General features: G+C 36.9%; 1 protein-coding gene across 2 annotated transcripts in view; it reads left to right on the top strand.

Annotated features, from left to right (window-relative positions):
• The window catches only part of LOC145695169 (protein PALS1-like), a 351,545-nt gene that overhangs the window by 146,700 nt on the left and 182,997 nt on the right, over positions 1-21,848 (top strand). Inside the window, exon 1 of one of the 2 annotated variants that reach the window (XM_081772127.1) lies at positions 8,687-9,370. The exons of the other annotated variant lie outside the window; for it this stretch is intronic. The gene's annotated coding sequence lies outside the window, so the exon portion shown is untranslated. Of the gene's footprint in view, positions 1-8,686; positions 9,371-21,848 lie in introns of those variants that run through there. 2 annotated transcript variants of the gene reach the window in all.

Below are 21,848 nucleotides of genomic sequence, written 5' to 3'. Positions count from 1 at the left end.
TTCTAACGGCAGCTTCAATATCAGGTGCAATAATGGACTTCGTTCCTTGTCAGTAATGTGTGAAATGCTGGTGCAATGGTATGAAATCTTCAAGTTAGATAATTGCTGTATTGCTCTCAAAAGATTAGGTATAGAGTTGTAATAGAAGCCAGAAGTTTCCTACAGGGAGGCCCAAAAGTAGGTATACATCCCTGCATTGATCAAGTATAACATTTTAGCTTATGGATTTATTTGCTTCGGCTCTTAAAGGCTTAAGATATAAGTAAAACGACATTAAGAATAAATAATAAAGCAGCTAGGTCTACCTGTTTGATAGCAATAAGAAATGATATGAGATACATTGAGCTGACCAGTACGGGTAATGATGTGATGATGTGTTTGTTTAGCAAATAATATACACCATTACTCGTCAAGGTTATGTTGAAGTTCAAAAATGGAGATGGGGCAGGTTTACCAACAACATACGGGGCACGTATTCCAATATTTTCCCGCTCTCAGTCAGTTTCTTTAATTTTAATAGGACTATAACAAATGCATGCAGGGCCTACTGTGTAAAGAAATCTCCCAAAATAAGAAAGTATACGTAGCCCGTGACCAGGCACGCAGCCAGAGGGAACGTAAAAAAAAAGTTGTTATTCTATGCTAACACACACACACACACACACACATATATATATATATATATATATTGCAAAAATGATGTCCGAACAACCCCCTCAAAATATCGAAGCGGCTGTGGCCCTGTCCCTCCCCCAAAAACAACACTAATACATGCTTGCCATTGACCATATAGTCTATTGTGTAAAAAACTTTAAGTCGAATGATGAAGATAGTTTATGCATTTATTGCTTTGAACCTTTCCCTAGTTCTCAGGCAAAGGAGAAGTGGATGAGGTACACAAAATGCAACAACTGGGCACACGAAAACTGTACAAAAGGAGGTGTATTTTTTGTTCGCGTTCATTGTGATTCAGACAATGATGGCTTTTGTTAACTTGTTGATTAGACCTACCCTAATCTCACTTCTCTATACTGTCCAAGCAATAAACAAAAGGTACATTTTCAGTAAAAGCAACGATTTATTACCTGTGTTTTAGCATGTGAAGTAGTTGGAACACTTGCCCCTGTAAAGTTTTAGTAGATTGGCCAACTTGCCCCGCATACGGGGCACATTCTCCAACGTCACATGATCACACTTAACCATTGGTAGTGAAACTCCATATTCATTTTGTGAAAAAAATACGTGTTCCACTTCGTTCATAAAGGTATAAGGAAGAAAATGATATCGTGTTTACCTCTAGGTAGGTTTCAGATAAAATACCACACGCGATTAAAAAAAAGTTGGCTAATGTGCCCCGGTCTCCCCAACGTTGTTTTGAATATCTCAGCATACATTTGTCCTACCAAACTGAAAATTGCTGGACGTCTCCAACTCGTGCAGAGCTAAAACTTTGATCTCTCAACATTTTTTCCTAAAACCACTTGATGGGGGTGAAATCAGGGTCGGCAGTAGCAACATTTTTGGATATTGAAAACATGTTTCGGAAGAGGAAACAACTGATTTAGAGGTCTGAATTTGTGTGTGCATATAATTCGGGGTCATAAGTTAATACACAAAAATTTACAAACCTGTAGCTGCTACCAAAGGCCTGAAAAAAATCATAAAGTTGGGGAATTATGCCAAATTATCATATTTCACTGTCCAATGTCTTCAATGGGCCTGGATAAAAAAATCTGAAATTTTGGGAATAGTTAGTCCTTCAGTATACCATAACACACAACAAAGCGCGTTGGGTGTTTTTGAGCAGAAGTGGATTAAAGTATTAAGTAATGACGTCATACTCTCGGAGGTGTTTTGTTAATAAAATCATTTTTGGACATTGAAAACATGTTTAGGAAGAGGAAACAACTGACGTAGAGGTCTGAATTTGTGTGTACACGTACTCCGAGGTCATAAGTTAATACATAGAAATCCACAGACCTGTAGCTGCTTCCAAAGGACTGAAAAATAATCGTAAAATTGGGGAATTATGCCATTTTAGCATATTTCACTGTCCAATATCTCTACTGGGCCTGGATAAAAAAATCTGAAATTTTGGAATAGCTAGTTAGTCGTTTAGTATATCATAACACACAACAAAGCGCGTTTAGTGTTTTTGAGCAGAAGGGGGTCAAAGTATTAAGTAATGACGTTTACATTCTGCAGTCAGTGTTTACAGCGAGTAAATTTTCACTGACTTGAGAATGTAGATCAAACGAAAGGACAACAGTCTCCTGCATTTGACAGTTAAAACAAGAATAAACATGATTATCATTGATATAGCAAGCAGCAAGAGCAAGGAGTACTTACGGACCAAGGAGTCAAGGGTGCATTTTGACTTTCCTCGCCTTCTGCTGATAGCAGTATTCTTCACCAGTGCTGCTGTGGGTGTGATAAGACAATGTCACAATTAGAGGAAAGAAACGAGCTTGACAGCCTTGACTGGGTTAACCATTCATCCTACTTTATTCTACTTCCCAACAACAAATTTCCAGTAGATTTTATGAACAAAACACCTCCTAGAGTGATCTCATTACTTAATACTTTGCACCCCTTCTGCTCAAAATCACACAACGCGCTTTGTCGTGTGCTATGTTATACTGAAGGACTAACTGTTCCAAAATTTTCAGATTTTTTTTTATCTAGTCCCATTGGAGATACTGGACAGCGAAATGTGCTAAATTGGCATAATTCCTCAACTTTACGACCTTTTTTCAGGCCTTTGGGAGCAGCTACAGGTCTGTAAATTTTTGTATATTAAATTATGATCCCAGACTACATGCACACACAAATTCAGAGCTCTACGTTAGTTGTTTCCTCTTCCGAAACATGTTTTCAATGTCCAAAAAAGATTTTATTAACAAAACGTTTCCTAGAGTATGACGTCATTACTTAATACTTTAACCCTCTTCTGCTCAAAAACACAAAATGCGCGTTGTTGTGTATTATGGAATACTAAAGGACTAACTATTCCCAAAATTTCAGATTTTTTTTTTTAATCCAGGCCCATTGGAGATATTGGACAGTGAAATATGATAATTTGGCATAATTCCCCAACTTTACGTTTTTTTCCAGGCCTGTGGGAGCAGCTACAGGTCTGTGAATTTTTGTGTATTAACTTATGACCCCGGACTACACGCAGACACCAATTCACACCTCTACGTCAGTTGTTTCCTCTTCCCAAAGATGTCTTGAATATCCAAAACTTTTGCTACTGCAGACCCTGGTTTCACCCCTTTTAAGTGGTTTTAGGAAAAAAATGTTAAGAGATCAAAGTTTTAGCTCTGCACGAGTTGGAGAGGTCCAGCAATTTTCAATTTGGTAGGACAAATACATGCTGAGATATTCAAAACAACGTAAACGCCTAAAATCGAAGAAAGGCAAAATGGCGGCAGCCGTTGAGACGCCATAGGATGCTGTAAAAAATAATTAATTGTGGTTTTGAAGTACCCTGATATAGGATAAACATTCATGAAAAAAATAATTTTTTGGAGATGGTCGAGAGAGAATTTTTCTTTTTTCTCGATCATTTTGCATGGATTCACCCTATTCGGTTTCTGACATAAACCGACACATTCAGTTTGAACCTTAACCCGAACAAAGACCGGTTAACCGGGTTTCGGAACACTTCTACTACCTGACAGATTTGGAGAAAAAGGTGCAATTCTTGTAATATATCTTCTTCAGCCCATAACAACTCTCGGGCCATTATTTCGACATTTCTCTTGAAAGATAGAGTTGGTACTTTTGCAGAAACAAAAACAGACCTTACAAAGCTTTCCTTTATTGTTAGGCTTTGACTGCACTGTACACAAGGAAAATTTCATGGAGGCAGAAAAAAGTGTGTGTGCATGTGAAATATGTGAAATGAAATGAAATCTTTCAGTTTTACATCCCACGATTATGCCGGGTGGGCTAAAGGAAACGATGTGTGTGTGTGTGCGTGTGTGTGCATGTGTGTAGGAGAGAGAAAGAGTTCAAGGTATAAAGAATGTAATAGGACGTATATATATTGCACTGTTGTCGGTGTTGATTTGAAATACCCTATATATATATATATATATATATATATATATATATATATATATATATATATATATATATATGGTGTTTCAAAAAACACCGACAACGGTTGGGAGGTGATTTGTGACACCAAGATAAGACAAAAAGTATAGACCAATCTGGGTACACAAATGCTTCCTTTCAGAGTTATAGGCTACCGGAAACATGAAAAAAATAAGTTTAAAGGTCCACAGCTCCACTACAATGGGACCTATCGTAGTCGGGTCAAGACTTCACTTAGCAATTAGTATGTGCTCTATCCAAATATCCATGTTTCAGAATCCTGCGGTACTTCCGTAAGACTTTTTATAGAGGTAGTTGGTGAGTACTTTATATTATATGCCCATAGCCAAACTCCCTCTATATATACATATTACAACATGATATATGCCGCTGTGTGGGAATAATAATAATATAATGATAAAAATAAACTTTGTTGTTATATCTGTTGAACTAAACCTATTGTTTTAGTTCAAAGAATGGAAAATGCTCGTATAACTCAAAACCTAATATTGGAATAATGAGTCAAAATGACTCTCACCGTCCGTCCTCATCGAAGGTATATATCGAAAAATTATTATCCAAGTGTTTTCAAAATACACATATATTGTGAAGATATGTGACAAAGTCAGAAAAAGTCGACAGAACAGAATTAAAAAACAAAAAAAAAAAAAAAAAAATATTTTGCATTCGAAAAATGACATGGGTCATTTTGACGCATGCCGCCCTTCTGATGAGAAGCTTGAAATCTTGGCAATGCATAGGATTTGTGATGTAAGTTACCACTAACAAGGGAACTTTTTCTGGTATCACACAAAATGTGGAACCAGACTATGGTCAATCGATTTGTGTTAGTCAACACGAAAATCCATAAGTGGGAAAAACCCTCAATCGCAACCGTTCCGTACTTATAGTGGGGGAGTAGGGGCACTGACAACACAACATGTTGTGGATAATGGGACGAAATGTGCAGCGAGTTCGATGAAAATATACGTAGAAGCACAACATATACTACAATGTAACATTACATTCGACAATACTCTGACAAGTGAGGACAGAAGCGTAGCACATAACGAGAGAGGAGGGGGCAGGTGAGCTCAAGTGAAAATGGTCATATAACTGAGGAAAACGGAGAAACAAGACGTCAGGAGAATGGTACAGTAATAATACATGGTCAAGTAATCAATCACAAACTATAGACAGCCTGTAGACAACACCGCGAAGCAGAAATGGAAGAAAGAGAGCTATGCAGGAGATTGTCCGTATAGTCCGAACCTCTTCCCCTCGTAACATCCGATATGTATAGACTGTTGTATAGATATAGGCATTCATTTTCATATGTTTATGATGATTATGATGATAACAAAGTAAGACAACAATATACGCCTCTGTGTGAATGCACTGCAAAGTCCAATAATCACTATACATTGAAGGATCAGTTCAGGAAGGTAGGGGTCGTTGCTCCCTTGCCTTTCTACTCTCCACCCATGTACTTGACCATGTCCATGATATATTACTATCCTATTCCCCTCAAGTCCGGCTCGTATGTGTCCATACCTTCTATAGAACTTTTCCCCTATGCTATACTCCACGCTACCCGCCCCCTCCTCTGTCGTTACGTGCTACGCCTCTGCTCTCACTTATCAGGGTATTGTCGAAGGTAATGTCACATTGTAGTATTTATTTAACTGCGCTTCTATGCATATCTTCATCGAACTAGCGCTATATTTCGTCTCATTATCCACAACGTGTTGTGTTGGCAGTGCCTACTCTTCTCCCCATAAGTACAGAACGGTTGCGATCGAGGGCTTTTCCCGCCTATGGATTTTCGTGTTCACTAATACAAATCGATTGACCACAGTCTCATTCCACATTTCGTGTGATACCAGAAAAAGTTCCCTTGTAAGATAGGATTTTTAGAAATTTTTGAATTTTTGGAAAGTAAGGCTCGGGAATAGGGGTGGAAATTATTATAATAAAATGTGCATATGACTGAATCTCTGAAGGATCGAGACGTGAAATTTAGTGTTTGGAATTTTCATTTAAAATAATCAATCATTCTTTTAAGCGTTTTTTTTTTTTATATGTTTGGCCTAGAATGGAAGAAAAATGCCTGGGGATGCTTCCTTAAGATGTCCTTACGGAACGTTCGAATTTACTGCAAGACTTCGAGTTCACATGCATTGTATATGAAAGGTGAAGAAGGAAGAACGCAAAATATTCCCCACAGTATTTGCTAATCTATATATTATTGTATCGGTCAAAACACTTCTTTTGTGACGCAGGCAAGAGATAAGGAAGGATTTTTTGAAACATGTGCTGTAAGGAGGATAAAGTGAATTCAAAATTTACCACCAAGAATTCAGTATCTCACGAATCTCTGATGTTAGAGATATAAAACTCAGCATATACATTCTTCATTAAAAATAAGGGAATATGTATTTCGAAGTTTTCAAGAATTCCGCTCCTAAGGGGGAAGAAAAGGGAATATTTTTATAATATTTTGACTTCCGTTTCTTTGTTCAGAAAGTGTCGAATGTGAGGATTCGATTACGTTGGAAATGTGAACATCTATATAGACTCTCAATCAAAAATGAGGAAGAACATGTTTTAGGGTTTTCGAAAATCCCTTCTCCGAGGAGAAAAAGGGACACATTCTCTACAATATTGAAATTTCTCTTTGTTCATGCAGAAAATGCTGAATGTGAGGGACAGTTGGTCGGAAAGATGTCAAAACCTTTTCAGGCCACCCATCCTGAGTAATTTTTCCACTAGGCAAATGGCAGGATCGTCTCAGGCCTCCTTATTCCTTCCCACTTTCCCGGATAGTATGATCGCCGATGAATGTCATCCCTCAAAATGTGAGAGGCTTAAATGTCCATAAATGCAGAACATCCAAAAATATTATTCTTGATTCTGAATGTGAGGATTAGTTAAGATGAAGATGTGGAATTCGATATGTAGACTTTCAATTAAAAAAACAAGGAACGAAAATTCCGTTGCTAAGAGAAGAAAATGAGACATTTTGTTCAATATTGAAATTTCCCAATTTTTATTCAGAAAGTGACGAATGTGAGAATTCGTTTATATTGGAGGTGTGAAATTCGGTTTATAAATCCTTACTTTAAAATAAGGGAGTGTGAATTTATGATTTTCAAAAGTTCTCTTCCTAAAAGGGGAGTGGGGAAAATTCCTAATTAATACTGAAATTTCCTATTCTTTTCTTTTCTTTTTTATTTAGTAAATGACCGATGTGTGGATTCGCTTAAGTTGGAGGTGGGAAATTCGGTACACAATATCTTCATTAAAAATGACCGCACATGTGATTAAGCCCAAATTACTATCAAACTCTTGCGCCTGTGCTTATGCATTCACAAACACACGCTTCAATCGGCTACTTATTCCTGGTATTCAATCCAGCTCCATGACGCAATATATTCTTTCCATTTAGACGAAAAAAAACAAAACAGGAACTATTTACAAGCCTTATAGCTCTAAAACCACTTCTTTCTTGGTTTGTTCTGAAATGCTTTTGTAGAGCCTGAATAAAGAATTGCCACAAAATGTTTCCATAGACTCACGAATGTCTTTATTTGAATTCTTTCCCTTCTTCAAAGACTGCATATCACATCAAACTAGGAAGATACTTCTTGTGAAATCTATGGATGTTGTCAATCACGGCAGTAGGTTTTATGCTTCCCAAAGAGAAGTTAGGTTGAATACCAGGATCAGAAGTCGATCGAGACGTGTGTTTCTGAATGCACAAGCACAAGACTCAAGAATTTGTTAGTAATTTAGACTCTCTGAAACATTTTTTATTCCGCGAACTATACAGTAGCTGTCCCCCCAGTAGTGAACTATGTGATACTTATATATTGGTTTCGTGAGTTGTCAGTTACATAGAGACGCGAGTACATAGACGTGAGTTGTCAGCTACATAGAGTTGGCGGAATTGCTTATTTCTGGTGTTTTTTAATGAGTGTTTTGAGAATAGGTGACAAGAAAGTATGCAGACAGTATTGTTTTAAAATTCCCTCCGAAAGGACTTAAGGAACACCTGAATGCCAAACGTCCACCAGGAAGTGTTCTTATTCCACTGCGAAGAATATTCTGTTCGACTAAATCTCTAGTACTATTTCGTACTACACTTTAAAGTAAGTCCCATCTTACATAAAATGGCGCTGGAAAGAGACACTGAATTGGGTTCAATTAATTAATTAATCATATGAAAATACTGGTAACGTACATTGTGCCGCGGGGAAAATTTCGTAGCTCCTGGAGGAAGGGCAGAATTTCCCCCAACCTGAAATCATCGCTGTAAAAAGGATCTACCTTTGCTATAAACACAGTGCTGAAAAACAGAGACAAACTCCAAAGAAACGAACTTCATGAAATTCCACTGAGAAATTATGGAATAGGGAGCTTTAATTTTTTCTTCTTCATTTGCTCTTCTTATGAATGGGATCATTGCCGGTGGTCTGAGAAAAAGAAAGAAAGAAATTGGAACTCCACCAGTTGGCAACCCTGCAAAGTTTTAAGTCTGAAGAAAAAGGCATTCAGCAGGTAGTTGTTTTGAACTCAGTGAGTACGTTAAGTCAATCCGAAAGAAACACGCACGAGAGCATTTCCGGTTCGTAATGAAATCGTTACTCCAAGATTCTTAGGTTATTTCTTCCCTCTATGGCACACTTGCTGTATTAATACTGTCTTGTAAAGTTGCTTAGTCGAACTATATACTCTGAATGACATATCAAAAAGTGCACAATAACAAAATATTATAAACTTTATGCGTGGGAGTTATTTACCTCTCGTATGCTGAACATGTTGAAGTGGACTCGTCCAGCCGAATTGACATTCCAAGCATGTTTTGCGAGAGAAGACGTAGTCGGTTACCTTCGTGTTCCATCGGAAAATCTCGCTACTAACAGGAGGGAAGGGTGTGAGCTGACTGCGTGGTGCATGCAAGGTGCTTGTTGCAAAGTAACAAGTGAAGTCTTCCTTTCTCAAAAGTTGCAATTGATTGTTGTGTGAATAGTTAATGGAAATTTGTGTGGTGAATTAAAGTCATTGTTCCTATCTAAAAATAGCGCTATTAATGATAATTTTAGTACAAAATCAACAGCTGTTATATTCGTGTAGAAGAAAAAAGTCCAGTGTTTTATTGGCCGCGCAAATTAGCCGCAAGTTGAAAAGGTGTACAGTGTCTTGTTTTTTGAAGTTGATACAGAATGGAAAAGTAACCTTCATCTCACAAAGTTGAACGGAAGTGGTAAGTGCTTATAAATACTAGTAGACAATTTTAATTTGTAATTTAACATACTTTTAATTCTCTTTTTATTGAGATAAATATTGTTCGCTAAACTTTCACTTCCCGGCATATCTGACATTTTTAGAATGTTTTCGGAGTTAGGGGACAACATATTGAAATCACCTAGATGAGAAAGTTTCTACATAAGTATCCGTGTTGTCATACAGGTAAAAATAGGAATAGATGCGTCTATTATTGTGTATCAAATACGTTTTTGTTTTGTGTAAATCAGCGAGAGAAAATTTCAGGTTTTGAGTAATGAAGGGCAATACTCTTTAATATCCTAACAAACCCCAGCCTCAGAGAAACAGCATATGGCTTATTGTATAAAATGACAGTAAGTTTAATATCGCTGTGTATGTTGCTGGTAATCATCATGACACAGCGATTGTTAGAACGAAGTACTTCAGCTTGTTGCCACGTACAAAAAATAGTGACCGACAACACAATGTATGCATTTTATGATAGAATGCTGGAGTCAATAAATCTTTTGATGGCTTTAGAACACCTAACTGTGCTCATTTTACATAATAAAAGATGTAGGATGATGGAAAATAGTAGCAAACACATGACGTGTCTTTTCTGTTATACCCTTGAAAGCTTGAACATTCCTTCGCCTGAGGGCCTCTTTGGAACAAGTTGGTTGGCTGAAGCTTGTCTGAAGGCCCTTGCTGGAGACTTGGGTTCTTTCGTTCAGGGCTGCCAACTATAAACTGTAGTATTTTTCAATGTAAATTACTTTAATTTTAAAAGAAATGAGATACTTATCAGGTAGATTATTTGTACGGTTTGTGTTTCTGTTTGAGGTCAGTGTAGTTGCAAGAATGACTATGCATTTTACACGGCAAAAAACAGAAGAATGAACACATTCCTTGAACGCAATCGCAGTGTGTGTATGTGTGTGTGCTAGTTTCCGTGGAATCCAGAAAAGATTGTTCAGTAGCTGAGCATGTAGCGCTCGAATGCAAACAGGTGTTTTGTATTTGTATTTGTGTTGCAGATCGATATTATTTTCTTTGCGACCAGTCGGGTTTATTAAGTATCCGAAGAACGAGGTGGTTTTTATTTTTTTCCGGTGGATGAATTTCCAAAGTCAGTAGGCTACATACCTCCTTTTCGAATTGAGCGAAGTTTGTCTGCCTTTACAAGTGAAAAATAAATTTTAACGGTAATGTTAGAAGACAATCGTATAATAGAAAAACGTGTTCGTGATTAACTTTATATCTGATCTTGACATAGTAGTGTTGATATAACTTTGTATCTGATGTTGATACAGTATTGTTGCACACGCCTTTGTCGCCAATACAAAACTAAAAGTAAGGCCTTTTGCAGAATGTAATTCATTTATATGTAATGACAATTCTCTAGGTAGGGTTTGCCCCCGAGTCTTTTGTTATCACCATTATAGAATAATTCTCAAGAATGTGGTGCAGTTAATCACGTGTAGTACCATAGGTTAAGGAACTGTCAGATAATATTCTAAAGAAATTGTTCTTAATATGTTAATACTACTGTTACTCTGTGATATTGCAACTTCAAACGAAATGTACGAATTTGAGTGCAGGTTGCTTTTACTTGGAAATAACATAGTCGTGTGGGTTATGCATAAGCACATTATAGTTTTTGTTCCTTCGTCCATGGACTATAAATGCTTTTTTTAAAAATAAAAAAAAAAAAAATTAGCGTCCCTTTCATCAGCGATTTTATATGGGGCGTGGATCAACAGTTTAATGTGGGATCCAAACCACATGAGCTCTCGCCGAGAGCAGAACTAACAGCAGTATAGGGCACGCAGTTACGCTGGCGAATGTCATACCCCAGTATTGTAAACACTTCCTAGCTTTTCATTATTCAAATTTATTTTGTCCTGTTATTCTATTTCATTAATCTCACAGATTTATACTTTAGATCGAACTGATACTGTGATAAGTAGTTTTCCGTTTACGTAACATTTCATAATTATAACCCTGGAGGAACCTACCAGGCACAGACAAAGGTTATATCCTTTGTCTGTGCTACCAGGTATCAGGGTATGAGAACCCTACATACGAATGATGATCGTCGGTACTTTTATCTTGTCCAATATTGGGGAAGTAGTTCAGTTCACCTCTGGATACGGAAAGTTCCGGGCTCAATATCAGATGAAGTGAATAGCTATTGTCTCAAATGAAGTGGATAGCTTTCTTGACATCAATTATTCCATAGTTTACTTTCATCCATGAGACTGTACATAAGGTATGGTACTTCGAATGTTTATGTATAAAATGCTGTACAATAAACCTTCCTTGGAGCACTGAGAATAAATAGAAAAACAAATGCTTTGAGTTACCCAATACCTTTTCCTCATTATAGTTCGTAATCTAGCTATTGTAGATTCTAATATTACTTTCTGTAATATGTTTCACATCAATTCGATATGCATAAGCAGATGTGAAATTAATATAAGTTCATGTTGGATGTAGTTTTGAGTGTAACATAAATCTTTATAGTTATTTATGCACATAATATTTCGAAGTTGACTGAGTCAGCCAATATTTAGGAAAACCTGGCAATAAATGTTATAGTCGATTAATTTGAAATTAGTAGTATTTCATATATAGGGTGTTTCTAAACAACACCGACAACGTTTGGGAGGTAATTCCTGACACCAAGATAAGACAAAAAGTATAGACTAACCTGGGTGCAAAATGCTTCCTTTCGGATTTACAGACTGCCGAAATCATGAAAAAATGAACTTTAAAGGTTCATAGCTCCAATACTAAGGGACCTACCGTATTCGGCTCAGGACTTCACTTAGGAACTATTTGCGCTATCCAAATATCCATGTTTCAAAATCCAAAGGTATTCACGCAGCAGTTTTTATAGAGGGAGTTCGGCTACGGGCATATAATTTGAAGTACTGACCAATTACCTCCATAAAAATTGTTGCGGACGTGTCGGAGGATTCTGAAACTTGGATTTTGGATAGGGGACATTAGTGAAGTCTTGACCCGACGACAGTAGGTCCCATAGTTTTGGAGCTATAGGCCTTTAAAGTCACATTTTCATGTTTTCGACAGCCTATAACTCCGAAAGGAAGCGTTTGTGCGCCCAGGTTGCTCTATAATTTTTGTCTTACCTTGGTGTCAGGATTCGCCTTCCAAATGTTGTTTTGAAACACCCTGTATATTCAACCAGGGAGTGATATGAATTCATCGAGGAGTCTGAGTGAACTGTTCTGAAAGAAAGTTTTTCCCCTAAGGTGAGTCCCTTAATCCAGTAAAGCAGGGAAAGGGGAAGAGGTTCGTTCCCTTGTGATCAGGAAATAGGCCTATATGAATAGGGTAACTGGAAATTGAGCCAAACTGAAGAGAGTGCAAATACAAGGACTTAAGCTTTTTAGGGAACGTCTCAAGAGTATATCTAGGTACATTATCATAGCCTGTAACACTGTCGTAACCGAGAGTGGTTGAATTTATTGGTACTTCCGGTTTCAATACTGATTTCATAGAAACAAAAACAGAGATCGATATGCTGTTTTCCCCTCCAGTCTTTCAGCGTCACAAGAATAGTTTGTTTCCTCCCTTACCGTGGTTCAAGTTAACGATGTTTCCTTTCATTCTTTATCGTCGTAGAACAAAAGCTGTAAGGTATAGCCAGTATTTTTTTATTTTTTCTATTTATTTTTTTTTTTTAAATATGTATTCAGAGTCCAAGGAATAGGTTCTACATTTGATATTATTTCTTTATTGCGACCAGTAGTAATAGATGTACCACTTAAGGTTCGTTACTGAATTCTCATAGTTTGGAAGCCTACCGTGGTTTCACACTGTGAAACTAAATTCACTTGTTTATTACGAAATTGGGTTTGAACTAAGAATTTTTAAGATATGCTAATAGGCTTGTTTTCATCATATGAAATATGGATTTCTGAATATATAATGTTCTTCCTCCTCCTCCTTCCCCTAAATTACACCGTCAAAGTGATATGACAAAACCATTTCAGGTCTGAGCCTCATCTATGGTGAGTGCGTGGTTTTCTCCCGTTTCCTCCCACTTTCTTCATTCCAACATTTCATTCATTACTCATCCTCACCGTCTCCTTTAGCCTAACTGGCATAATCGTGGGACGTAAAACTCAAAGATTTCATTTCATATTTTTCATCTATGGTGAAAATTTCAGCGAGTTCGGTTGAGTGGTTGAAGAGTGATGACGTCAAAAGGACAGTTCCTTTCATTTTATATATATACCGCTGAACCCCCTCCCCTAAGTTGCACCTTCAAAGTAAAATAATAAAAATCATCACAGGCCCGAACCTCATCTAGCTATGTTGAAAATTTGATCGAGATCGGTTCGGTGGTAAGAGTTTTATTTATTTTTATATATAAATCTCCTCCCCCTTTCCCTCTCCCCTAGGTTCTACCGTCAAAGTGAAAGTATAGAAAAACTTCCCAATCTCGAATTTAATTTGTTTAAAATTTGATCGAGGTCTATCGGGTGGTTCAAGAGTTAAGTTTTATTTGTTTTTATATCTCTCCCATCCCCCTCTCCTAAGTTCTACCGTCAAAATGATATAAAAACCATCCCAGGTCAAAACCTCGTCTATATGGAAAATTTGATTAAGATCGGTCGGGTGATTTAAGCGTGATGAAGTCACAAAGACAGTCACTTTTATTTTTTTAATATATATCTCCTCCCTCCCCCTTCCCTACGTTGCACCGTAAAAGTGAAATGACAAAAACATTCCAGGCCCGAGCCTTACCTATGTTGGAGATTTGATCGAGATCGGTCCGGTGGTTCAAGAGTTAAGTTTTATTCATTTTCATATATTTCTCCTCCCCTCCCCTAAGAGCTACCGTCAAAGTGAAATACGGACTTCACAGGTTTGAAGCTCATCTATGTTGAAAATTAGATTGAGGTTGATCGGATAGTTCAAGAGTTATTAACTCACGAACATAGTCACTTTTATTTTTATTTATATTGATTTTTGTATATCCCCTTTCTCCTCCCCCCTACATTACTCCGTCAAAATGAAATGATAAAAAAACATTCCAGGCACATAACCTCATCTATGCTAAAAATTTGATCGAGATTTGTTTTTTGGTTCAAGAGTTATTAACTTACATTCATTTTTTTCTATCTCCCCCTCCTCCTTCGCCCGTAAGTTGTATCGTCGAAATAAATAGCTAAAAGCACTCCCAGGCCTGAACTGCATCTTTGTAAAAAATTTGATCGAGATCGGTCGGCTGGTTCAAGAGATTAAGAGTCACAAACATGCTCACTTTCAATTTTATAATATAGATTATTGTGGTTTGATGAGGAATGTTCACAGATAGTGTAATTACTGTTAGAGATTAATAGTTAAAAGTACTTACCTCAAATGAGTGAGAAGTTATTATAGAGAGCTAGTTACTACATGAGTTCAAACATTTAACATTACTGTAGTACGAAAATTCAGTAATAAGTACGGAAAATCCCTCGTCACCATTTTAGGCGAATTTCCATTTCGCCTAAAATGGCGAAAATTCTTATCACTAAGAAACCAGTTAGGCAAGGTTTGATTGAAACATATTGAGTATCTCTATTATTCAGATTGTACTCCTTTAGAGGGGAAATACATTTTGTGTACCTGTTCTATATATGAAAAGTCAACTACTGTGACATTGGTGCTATTGGTGCAAAAGTAGTTATATACTTGTTTGACGAAGCCAAAATCAACATGTATATAGAACCTTGGTTGTATATACTGTTCTATTTACCCTTATTACCTCCTTAAGTTGGTTTTGGCATTACTATTGTACAGTTAACTGATGTTTCTATATTTCCTGTTCCTCTATACATATATTCCCGTTTCACCGGTTTTTTCTTTTTTCTTTTAAATCGCTTTATGTTGCGTGGACGATGCTTGAGTTTTCTTTACCTCAACTGAGTTCAGGTCTTCCGTCGTTTAGAATCCAGTTTTTTTTTTTTTTTTTCACGTTATTTACTCCACTATAGACATTCATTCATGATGCACAGGTTGAATAGGTAGGAGGAAGATTTTCTTTTTACCTGCAGCGTTATTTCGAACTTTTCGCCCACCACACAAATCGGGGAAAGAATAGTTACCTGTGGTGGATGAGTTGTAAAGACGACATGATAAAAGACTAAAGTTGCTCACACAAAAACCTCAGATCCTTTCAGTAATAGTAACCGTGCTAATTGTGCTATAAAGATATAATCGTTAGTAATAGAAATTTACAAACACACACCTTCTTCCTCCCCCCCCTCCAACCTCTGAGAATGGTTCCCCAAACGTTAATTATCTCTGATTCAGTGTCTAACATCGGTATATCATGTACAGTAGTTAGAATAAAAAGACGGTTCACTAGTGGTGTACGCAACGGGGTTTTAAGGTTTATTCCCCCTTGAACAAGATGATATAGAAAATCATAGTATATTAAGACGTACGTACATATATCAGGCATTTTCTGAAATTATATGAGGTTAAGTACTTAATCCTGTCTCCCTTTGATTAAATTCTGTGTACGTTACTGTTGTTCACTCACCTTTGTTTGAAAAGCCGTGTATAGATGAAATGAATTCAAGGGATTGCGAATAATTTGTTACAGATTGATTATTTCAGGCCAAAAGAATTAACATCGTATGAGAAAACTGTAATCAACCATTTTTTCTTACTCCATCCTCTGGGCATCTCTGCTTCCCAGTGGTATATTTAGGGGGTGGCTTTCAGGCTCGAGCCTCCCCCCTGAAATGAATTTGTTATATGCACAACTTCATTATAATTGTCGGCACCCAAAAGAAAAAAATATAAGTGCTTATTCTCGTGTTGTGCACGCCCCCCGAAACAAAATCCTATATACGCCACTGCTGCTTCCAGTATCTGTGGTAGCTATCTCCTGTCTAAGGGGTCTTTCTGTACCCTTCAGGGAAGCATTAACAGATCCAGAAAGGTCATTTAAGGGATGGATGACCTCCTGGATAATTAACCTAGACCTCCTTGATACGAAATAAGTTTTAGATCAAAATAGAATAAAGTGTTACAAAACGTGCTGAGGATAAAAGATTCATCAGGTTACAAAACACTGTAAATTTAGAAGTATAAGACCTACAAAGATTAGCGATACATGGAAAAATACTTTTACTTGTGAAATTTAGATGGAACTACGTGGAACACGTTTACACGCTAGATGGGAGGTCTGGAGCAAAATTGTTCACTCTTTTCTCAATAAATAACTGCTGCATCGCTGATGGATGTGCTTGTCTGCATGAGGTTCCTCTGTTGACATGCCCCTCCCCCCAGGTATCCAGATCTGACGCCATTGAGATTTTCTTTCTGTGAGGGTATGTAAAGGGCACAGTTTATCTATCACCATTGCAAAACAGTGCAAAAACTGAAGGAATGAATGGAACGATCTGGATTATCGTTTGAACGTGTCGTGTGACCAACGGCACACACATTGAACATCTGTATGTAGTAGGCATATGTACCTGAAACGTGTCGAGTATGTGGATCTTTTCATGTGTCACCCATCTTTGTGTATCTTACTTCGAAATACACAATGTTTTGTAACCTAATGAATCGTTTATATCAGTGGTTCCAAACCTTGTTTACCTGATAGGGGAAAGTCGGACAAAACCGGGACCCAAAATGTTTTTGCTTGTTCCTCAGCATCTATGTGGATAGTATAGCTTGAATTAGTTTTCAAATGTTAAATAGATTTGTTATTGACACCAAAATGTTTATTTCAGTGGAAAAAGCTGATCAATTTCGAGAGCAAAGAAAATTTTTAAAGGGTATGCAAAAACCCGGTCTTGTCCGATCTGGTCGGACAAAACCGGGTACATATAAAATAATTATAATAAAAAAAACTTTTCTTTTACAAGAAAAATATGTAATTACGCCAAGAACCAGTACAGTAAGAATCAATACAACTGAAAAAATGAGAGCTTAAAAGTACGGAAAATATAGAGGGCTATACTATATTAGACCAATAACATAGAAAAAATAACTTTAGGTCACGATTTTGTTAAATCTAAAAAGAAAAATCAGAAATAAAAGTTTTATCATATTCGTCCACATTGCTACAAGCTTTGTGTGCCCATCCTTTACAGTTAAGACACCGTATCTAACCTTAGATTTACACTGTACTACCCGGTTCTGTCCGACTGTTGATTTCCCGGTTTTATCCTATTACGCCATTATTCAGAACTACAGGCCTAGCATCTCTCAACGAGCACAAAAATCTTAATTCAAGACATGAAATAACAGCACGTAGAGTTATTATATGTTGCATACTTACATGAGTCAATCTTCCAGTGGTTAGGAACAACAGCATATTATCGATGGGAGACAAATCAAAACTTGTTTACACAAATTCTTCAACACCGCCAACTACAAAGGAGCCACTTACTCAACTTTCTCTTAAACTAAGAATGACATGGCGGCTGTTTGCAACTAATTCCATGCATTGGCCGACAGATAGTGGCACTAATATAGCCAGAAAATCCAGGTCCCGGTTTTATCCACCTAAAGACGCCAGTGTTTCTTTAGATTTCCAGGTTAATGCTGGTATTATACCTTTAACTTGTCATTGACTGAATTCTCTTTTACTAGAGTTGGGAAGACTGTCACCGTTTCATGTATTACACACTGGTAATGTCTCACTTCCATCTGAGTGTGTTGGATGCGAAAAATAGCAATAGCTAAAGTTCAATTTATTGCTGAACAAGTGTCAAGTAAGAAACAGAAGCTAAATTTGGGGATGTTGAAACGACAGTTTGGGTGTAATTTGCAGAAAACCTCTGGATATGGCACTTTTCCTTAAAGAATACAAAAGGTAAGAGCTACCTACTTCCCTTGTCGAACAAATTCTTCCCTCAGACATCCGACGTGTTGATGCGAATTACTGTTTAAACCACATTTCCTAATGTTGGGAAGAAGCTGGGGCTTCATTGTTATGCGAAACACAGTTCATGTGGGCAGTAGGAAGAATCTTGTAAATATGCAAGTGCTGAACCTAACCGATACTTCTCACATGCCGGAAGCCAGCGTGGGAAAATTGCACTTCATATATACTTAACTGTTTATGCGCGATTTTCCTATTTGTTTTCAAGATATTTTATAATTGTTACGACTGTGGAAACTTTTTCTCCGTGTTCATTACCAGTTTTCGGATGTTCCATAGCTTCTGAGAGTTTTAATTTAGCTGTCTTGAAATGTTGATCTTTCTCTTATAGAAGAATTAAGTTGGGGAGAAAATTACAAATCTCAGTGTATTCACGACTTTTCAAGCAACTCGTCACGTTCAAAGGAGACGTGATTTTTTTTTCTCTCTCTCTTTGGTTTCAGTTTGCCGAGGGATATTTCCTTCCGGTGTTGCATTCGTAAGAAAGTGTCAGCAACTATTGCGGATCCTCGAGTCACGAAGTTAGCTCATTCTGAGGTGGTGTTCGTGAACCAAAATTATTTTTCCCATTGAAATTAATATACCTAGGCAGGGTTGGCTGGTTTAAACCAACCCTGGTCAAAAAAACCAAATGGTTTAAACCAAAAAACAAACAAACAAAAAAATGTTCGTAAAAGTATAAGTGTTTGTAAAATCTTGATGAACACACACACACGTTTCACTCCCGTATATTATTCCTATTATATTCAGACCTAAATTCCCCATTCATTACTCAAAAAGATTATACTACAAAAGCAACTTTTTTTTTTTATATAAGTTTATAAATGTTTATTTTGTGATTTTTTGTAGTTATTATTATTGTTATGTAATTGCAATCGAAGAAAAATTCTAAATATTGTTTCGTTTCAATGTTTACTATTGATAAAATACATCGAAAATGCCGTACTTTTTGTGTGTGTGTGTGGGGGGGGGGGTCATACAGACCCCACGAGAGGCATTTAGTGATATAAGTATCTTTGGTATCTATTTATGTATAAATGAGTCTGAGCCAAAGTGGTCTCAAATAATTCGTATCTTTATTCACTTTTCTTATTGATATGCAGATTAAGTCGGTGCATTTCTTCAATTTGGACCAATAAAAGTCGTTGTTAACTAACTTGAACTAAATTAGTTCTTCTGTACTCCGTAGTACTTTGAAATTGTTCATATGTAATTCTGTGTAATGGTTTCACTTGTGCAAATGTTTATCTTTTTGTCCTTCTGAAATGACTCTTGACAGTTATATTGAGAAGCATGTAAAGTAGCAGAAAATCAGTACAACGTATTTTTTATCAGGATTCCTTCGTGAGTGAGTCGGCAGACGTATCGCATTTGTGGCCAATTAGTCCTGGTTCCGAGTTCAAATGGAGGACAATTTCTCTCGGATGTAACTCGAGAAGCGGTTTTTATTCCGCTTTAAGCTTATGTGACTCCTTCCAGCATAACCCGGTTGTTGCATAATAACATCAAGGCGAAACAAACTTATTTCTGTCCATATATGATATGAATATATAGAGCAAATTATTTAAACCATAAAAACCTGGTTTAAACCAAAAAAAAACCTGGTTTAAACCAAAAAAACCGGTTTTTTTGGTATTTTTAAAAATAAAAATCATGGTTTTTGCCAACCCTGTACCTAGGTAAATGCAATTAATCCGTTCTAGCCACAGAAACATGCTAATATATATATATATATATATATATATATATATATATATATATATATAACGATTACGTTTTTTATACGTTTAGTGTATTACATTTTCAACGTTCCTTGTGATGAGTCTGAAATTAAAATAGTTATAGTCCGAAATTAAAACAGTTATCCTTAATTAAAGGCAAATAAGTGACGCCAAATTAAATGAAACAGTATGAGGGCTAAAGTAACATAAACTACAAAAAAGAACAAAAAGATGTTTTGAACACGGCACTCCGACAAATAATGTTCAATGCAAGCACATAGTAGCATTACTGAATGTGCTGGACTGTGGGTACAGACGTATGTACGCACGTCCTCTAAATATCGTTCGTGGACCGAGGGAATGTTCGTGAACTTGATTCACTGTATATGACTTTTATTTTAATAAGAATAAGAACTGCTGATGCCAACCGTAAAACTTTGCCCACGCTGGGACAAATTTCCAATTGCTTTATATATAATATACTAATTTGACGACTGAATCCAATGGGAATGCTTTAAAACATATCACTCCGTGGAGTCACTAGATAAAAGATCTCAAAAGTGTGGGACATTTTGCCAATGGTAAAAGTAAACACACTGGGATAAATTTCTAATTGCTCTTTTCCACAGACATATCCCAGCTTTGAAGTCATTTTCCTCGTAATTCCATAGACGAATATGTGGTTCCGTTGGATTTAGAGTTTCCATTAGTATAGAAAAGGACAATTAGTAAATTTATCCATGCGTGAGCATTTTATTTATTTGTTTTTTTTTTTTTTAATACCATGGCATGAAAGGTAGTTTGTTAGATGTCACGTCCGATAAAATTTCCCTATATTTGTAAGGGTACGGAAACTGTCATGAAGCCCAAAACAGGCATTGCTTACGCCAGTAGGTGCCAATGCTCTCCTCCCTTATTTTGCGTTGTATTTGAAACGGAATGTGCAACTTGAGCTACCATCTTCAAGTAATGTTCTGTGTTCTTTCATGCGGAATTCCTGTGGAAGTGACAGGCAATGTGTGGCCTTTGGTGACCGATAGGAAACTAGAGCAACTGGATGAGCGGGACTTTCTCTGACAGTTTGCTTAGGCTATATGTTATAGCCAACAGGCGATTATAAATATCATTGTCAGAACAAGTAGGTGAACGGCAAATCATTCCCTGCCACTTTTTCAGTCGAGAAAATTATTACCTCACACTGCCTTGTCAGGGCCAGGAATAGTATTGTCAATATTGATTTTGATTCCATTCCACGCATACTTTTGAATTGGTCTAATGCACACACTTTGCCTGGTCATATATGTATTCATAGTTGGATGCACCTGTTACGTGATGAGAAATAAATTCTAAAAGATTTACTGGTTTTTCTTTCGCTTCCACAAGAGATATACGAACGCATATTTTTTTGTTGCCGAATTTATTGCGAAGAATTAAGATAGCCACACGTAAAATTGAATGGACAGTTAATTTGGATGGAAGCTGCCTTGTTTATGTTTGTTTCTGGTATGGCGAACCTTCGGGATTCGCATGCTCTACAGTTTAAACTTATTACGCTCATGTAAAAAGCCACGTTGTGGTAGAAAGAATCAAAAGTTCCATCCACTTAGGTTGGGATCCTGGATATTGAGGACAGTAATCATCATAAAGTTTGCTACCCTTATTGGTCGATCACTTGCAGCAAACTGAGAAATGTGGGGTGCCCACAAGGGGGGGCTATGACGCAAACTGCATCATTGAAATATTTGGGGGGGGTTAAAAATCTATATAAATATGTTTGAGGGGGTGTAAAATTATTCGAAAAGATTTTTTTCATGGAAGAACACCTATGG

Source organism: Thermobia domestica, chromosome 9 (assembly GCF_964235325.1).
Source record: "Thermobia domestica chromosome 9, izTheDome1.hap1.1, whole genome shotgun sequence".
NCBI classification, from domain to species: Eukaryota; Metazoa; Arthropoda; class Insecta; order Zygentoma; family Lepismatidae; genus Thermobia; species Thermobia domestica.
The sequence above is the reverse complement of the archived record's forward strand: the minus strand, read 5'-3'. Positions and strand labels throughout refer to the sequence as shown.